The sequence below is a fragment of the Sturnira hondurensis genome, unplaced genomic scaffold, assembly GCF_014824575.4.
Source record: "Sturnira hondurensis isolate 20B ecotype Veracruz unplaced genomic scaffold, ASM1482457v3 Scaffold0000942, whole genome shotgun sequence".
Classification (NCBI taxonomy): Eukaryota; Metazoa; Chordata; class Mammalia; order Chiroptera; family Phyllostomidae; genus Sturnira; species Sturnira hondurensis.
In genome coordinates this window covers 619,061-625,006 of record NW_028073573.1, presented here as the reverse complement: position 1 = coordinate 625,006, position 5,946 = coordinate 619,061, and positions in this window count along the sequence as shown.

Genomic DNA, 5,946 nt, shown 5'->3' with positions numbered 1-5,946 from the left:
AGAACCACGGTCTGTAGTTATTTGGGCCTAGTGGAAATCACCGCATTTCTCCGCGTGTTACATGTTTCCACCTGCCTTACTTGTCTGTCCTTCAGGGTTGAATTGAAAATAAAGTCTTGGGATGGGAGGGGCCCTTGGCCAGCTGAGGGTCACTGCACAGTTGGGACAGTGCTTTGCCGTCCTCGAAGAGTCCGGTTGGGTTACAGTTACAGATGTGCCTGTGGATGGAAACTGCTTTTAGCCTTTTGTAAGAGGAACTACCTAGGCTATTAATAGTCTCAAACTTCAAACAGCCTATTTTTATGTCTTTTTTAACGTACAGGCTAGCAATTCCTTAACACATTTAAAACTGCTGTCTTAGGTGTGATGCAAGATACTAGACTAGCAAAGTCTGTAATATGCGCCGAGAACTAGGCAGAAACCCGGAAAGCGAGCCAGCCCCACAAGGGAAGCTCTGCCATGAAGCAAAGCAGTTGGTACCAGCGTATCCGAGATAGAGAAGGGGAAGGCTGGGGACCCAGGGTGTTTTCATTTTTAAATGAGACTCTTAAAGTACATGCTAAAGAGGTCAGAAAGGAACCATAAACACAACATTGTAGGAAACAACATAAATTTAAAAAAAAATAAAAACCAATCTGGAAAAAACAATCTAAAGAACAGATGCAAGTCTCCGTTTCCTAGCATTATTTCCTGCTATAGCACAAAGTGGGACTGTGACTCAAACATTGCCTACTAATCTGTATCTTCTCACCTATTTGAAATGCCACTCAAATGACAGAAAAGCAGTAAAGCATACTAAAGGCTCAAGGGTTAACAGCAGAGGAGACCGGCAAAGAAGCATGTAAAGGACGAGGGATTTGAGAAATCGTTTCTCCAGTGGCAGGAGCCAACAAGAAGCTGAGATGGGTTGAAGCAGTTTCCTTTCAAGTGGGGGCCCAACATCGGGCCGGAGGCATTTACAATCAGTGTTGGGGAAGGGGGGGCGGTGGCAACACCATAGTTTTCCAGTCCTCAAGTCCCCACAACTGGGTAGCAAATCAAAACCTTTGAGCCTTACGACCAATTGACGCAATGTCCCAAAATACAACAGCCAGGAAAACCACATAAAGATACGGGAGGGCGTCTAGGGGGAGAAGAAAGGAGTCCTAGAGGGACACCTAGTGGCGGGAGAGCTGAAGAGCCATTGAAAACGCACAGCAGGCCGAGATGGAAACTGCCTTTCAAACAATGGCTCCGCCTGCCGGTGCCTCGGGGGGGATGCGATGCGGCTGCAGTGATGTTGGAGGGAGGGATTCGGTCTAGACCGAGGGAGCTATTGGAGCTGGTGAGCCCCGGCCTCCTTCTAGGGCCCAGTCCCTACAGAAGAGAAACTGAAGTTAAACCAATACTGAGCAGGAGAGAGGGAGGAACAGCTGGGCAGGACAGCTCAGCAGAACACCGTATTGGATATTTAAAAAAAAAAAGGACTTCTGGCTAAGATGGAGGTGTAGATACACTTTGCCTCCTTGTGCAACCAAAAGGACAACAACCAATTTTAAAACGAAACTGACAGGGACTTCCACCAAGATGGAGGCGTAGGTGGAAACACTGCCTTCTCACACAACCAAGTTTAAAAACAACATTTTAGCAACAAAAACGCAGCCCAAACACAGAAATTTGAACTATACAGAAGTCCAACAACAATGAACCGTTCAGTCAGACCAGTAATGGGTGGAGCCAGCAGCCGAGCGGGCTGGGTAGGAAAGATCCCCCGACCCGTGGGCGGATCCCAGGTGTGGGGTGACAATGGGTGGACCACGGTCACGCATTCGCATGTAGATAAACCAATGAAGGATTGAGCAGTGAGACAGACCCAGCAGGCCCCAGCGTGAAAAGCAGCAGAGGGGACCGCCATTGCCCCTCTTTGACCCCACCCCCACATACGGCATCACAACCCAGTGACTGGGTTGCCCCGCCCTGGTGAACTCCTAGGGCTCCGCCCCTCATACATACCAGGCACGAACAGACCAAAACATTATGGCTCAAGAAGCACTCAAAGCCCCAGAGCCGATAACTAAGCAACCAAGAAATAGCTAACCTATCAGAGGCACAGTTCAAAACACTGGTGATCAGGGTGCTCACAGAACTGGTGGATTTTAGTCACCAATTAGAGGAACAAATGAAGGCTACACTAAGCGAAATGCAGGAAAATGCACAGGAAACCGATAATGATGGGAAGGAAACTAGGACTCAAATCAAGGGAGTGGACCAGAAGGAAGAAAGAAACAACCAAACAGAAAAGAAGGAAGAAACAAGAAATGAGGAGAGGCTTAGGAACCTCTAGGACAGCTTTAAACGTTCCGACATCTGAATTATAGGGGTACCGGAAGGGGAAGAGGAACAGTCACCAGTGAAAAACTTATTTGAACAAATAATAAAGGAGAACTTCCCCAGTCTGGCAAAGGACATAGACTTCCAGGAAATCCAGGATGCTCAAAGAATCCCAAAGAAGTTGGACCCAAGGAGGAACACACCCAGGCACATTGTAATTACATTAGCCAAGATGAAAATGAAGGAGAGAATCCTAGAAGCGGCAAGGGATAAGGGGACAGTCACCTACAAAGGAGTACCCATCAGACTGTCAGCGGATTTCTCCAAAGAGACCTTACAGGCAAGAAGGGGCTGGAAAGAAGTATTCCAACTCATGAAATCCAAAGACCTACAGCCAAGACTGCTCTATCCAGCAAAGCTTTCATTTAGAATGGAAGGGCAGATAAAGTGCTTCTCAGATAAGATCAAGTTGAAGGAGTTCATCATCACCAAGCCCTTATTCTATGAAATGTTAAAGGGACTTATCTAAGAAAAAGAAGATAAAAAATACGAACAGTGAAAGGACAGCAAACTCACAGTTATTAACAACCACACCTAAAACGAAAGCAAACCAAGAGGACAGCTAGATCAGGAGCAGAACCATAGAAATGGAGATCACATGGAGGGTTAGCAACAGGGGAGTGGGAGGAGGAGAAGGTACAGAAAATAAGTAGCGTAGATGGTAGGTAGAAAATAGATGGGGGGAGGGCAAGAATAGTAGGGGAAATATAAAATCTAAAGAACTTGAGACACGTGGACATAAACTAAAGGGGGAGAATGGTGGGGGAGGGGTGTGCAGGGTGGAGGGGAATGAAGGGGGGAAATAGAACAACTGTAATGGCATAATCAAGAAAATATATTTTTTAAAAAAGAAACTAAAAAACAAAACAGGAAACTGCCAGAAAATCCAACTGTATGGAAGCCTGACACCCAAGGAGTTGAAGAAACATTCACCCAGACGGGCAGGAGGGGTGGAGACGGGCAGCCAGGGCAGAGAGGACAAGCGGCAAGGTGGCCACCGGCAGAGCTGGCAGCCCCACATTAACATGCGGGTAAACCAGGAGGAACAGTTGGGGAGCGAGACACCATGCAACCCAGGGTTCCAGCACCGGGAAATAAAGCCTCAAACCTCTGGGCCCTGACTCCTGTAGCTCAGTGGATTGAGCGTGGGCCTGCGAAACAGAGGATCGCGGTTTGATTCCCAGTCAGGGCACATGCCTGGGTTGCAGGCCAGTTCCCAGCAGGAGACTCACGAGAGGCAACCATACATTGATATTTCTCTCCCTCTCTCCCTCCCTTCTCCTCTAAAGATAAATAAATAAAATCTTTAAAAGAAAACAAAAACCCTCTGATTGAAAACACCTGTGGGGGGTGCCGCAGTGGTGGAAACTCCCAGCCTCACAGCAGAGTTCATTGGAAAGACCCACAGGGTCCTGGAATGTACACAGACCGACCCACCTGGGAATCAGCCCTAGAAGGGTCCAAATTGCTTGTGGGCAGTGGAGGAAGAGACACGGAAACCCAGACCAGAGCCAAGCAAGGGGCACTGTTCCCTCTTGGACCTCTCCCCTACACACAGTGCCCAACGTGGGTTGACCAGCCCAGGCCAGTACCTAAGGTTCCACCCCTTACTATGTAACAGGTGTGCCAAGAAAAAAAAAAGCCCAAATGAAAAAACAGATCAAAGCTCCATAAAAAATACAACTAGGCCACGACTAGATAGCCAACCTATCAGACACACAGTTCAAAATGCTGGTTGGGGACTTCCGGCCCAGATGGAGGCGTAGGTGGAAACACTGTGCCTCCTCACACAACCAGGTTTAAAGACAACAAAGTTTCAGTAACAAAAACTCAACCAAAACAGACGGAAAATTGAACTGAACGGAATCCTGACAACAACGAACCGTTCATCCAGACCATTAAGAGGGGCGAAGTCAGCGGCTGGTGGAGCGGGTCGTGCAGGAAAAAGTGGCCAGACCGATCCCAGGTGCCAGGCGGGGGTTGGCAGATCCCAGTCGCGGGGTGGCAACAGGCGGACCCAGTGAGTGCCCAAGGCAGCTGGCTGACCGTGGTCACACCTTTGTGCGCAGATAAACCAGGCAAAAAAAACAAGTAGTGAGACAGGCCGCGCAAACCAGGGCCCCAGCGATGGGAATTAAAGCCTAAAATCACCGATTGGAGCTTCTCCCGGTCAAGGGGCCAGGAGAAGCTCCCAGACCCTCAGAGAGTTCACTGGAGAGACCCACAGGGTCCTGGAGGGTACACAAGACCACCCACCTGAGAACCAGCAGCAGAAGGGCCCAATTCTCTTGCGGGAAGCGGCAGAGGAGACCAGAATCCAAGAGAGCATGGAACGAGCGCCATTACCCTTCTCTGACCCCGCCCCCACGTACAGCGTCACAACCCAGCGACTGGGTCGCCCGGCCCTGACGAACACCTAAGGCTCCGCCCCTCAAACATAACAGGTGCGAACAGACCAAACATTATGACACAAGAACAGCTCAAAGCCCCAGAGCCAATACTTCTGAGCGTCCAGGGCATAGCCAACCTATCAGATGCACAGTTCAAAACACTGGTGATCAGGATGCTCACAGAACTGGTTGGTTTTAGTCACAAATTACAGGAACAAATGAAGGCTAAACTAATTGAAATGAAGGGAAACGCACAGGAAACCAATAGTGAGGGAAAGGAAACTGGGACTCAAATCAAGGGAGTGGACCAGAAGGAATTAAAAAAATGACCAAACAGAAAAGAATGAGGAAACAAGAATTCAAAAAAATGAGGAGAGGCTTAGGAACCTCCAGGACATCTTTAAATGTTCTAACATCTGAATTGTAGGGGTACCAGAAGGGGAAGAAGAACAGACATGAGTGGAAAACTTCTTAGAACAAATAATAAAGGAGAACTTCCCCAGTCTGGCAAAGGAAATAGACTTGCAGGAAATCCAGGAAGCTCAGAGAGTCCCAAAGAAGTTGGACCCAAGAAGGAGCACACCAAGGCAGATCATAATTACATTAGCCAAGATTCAAATGAAGGAGAGAATCCTAGAAGCAGCAAGAGATAAGGGGACAGTCACCTACAAAGGAGTTCCCAACACACTGTCAGCGGATTTCTCAAAAGAAATCTGGGGGCTGAGCAGCACAGGGCTCACTGCAGCTGCTGAGGCCTCGCACATGCACCTCCAACCTCGAATTCGGCCAGTGTAACCCTGCTGCTGGCCGCGGGCTGGGGCGTCCTGTTCATAGTGGTGGTTGTTTTTGCTGTTGTTTTCTTCCATGTTCCTGCGCTAACCCTCAGTCTTCAGCCTTCGCACGCACCTGTGGCTCCGAAGGTGTCTCCACGCCCTTGACCCTCTCCAGCCACAGGCTGTTGCTTGCAGTTTGGTGCTTAATGGCTCGATGCAGCCCTGAGGGTGATGCTACCAGTCAATGTGTCCGTTGTGTTAAATTTTACAACCCGCAAGACAATCAAAGCATTTTCTTCCTGTTTCTCAATTCCTGGCCACACAGTCAGCGTTCCACACGCTTCTCCTTAGATGATTCCAGCTACCAGGCTGTCGTACCTCATACCGTGCACCTGAAGTCTTTCTAAACATGT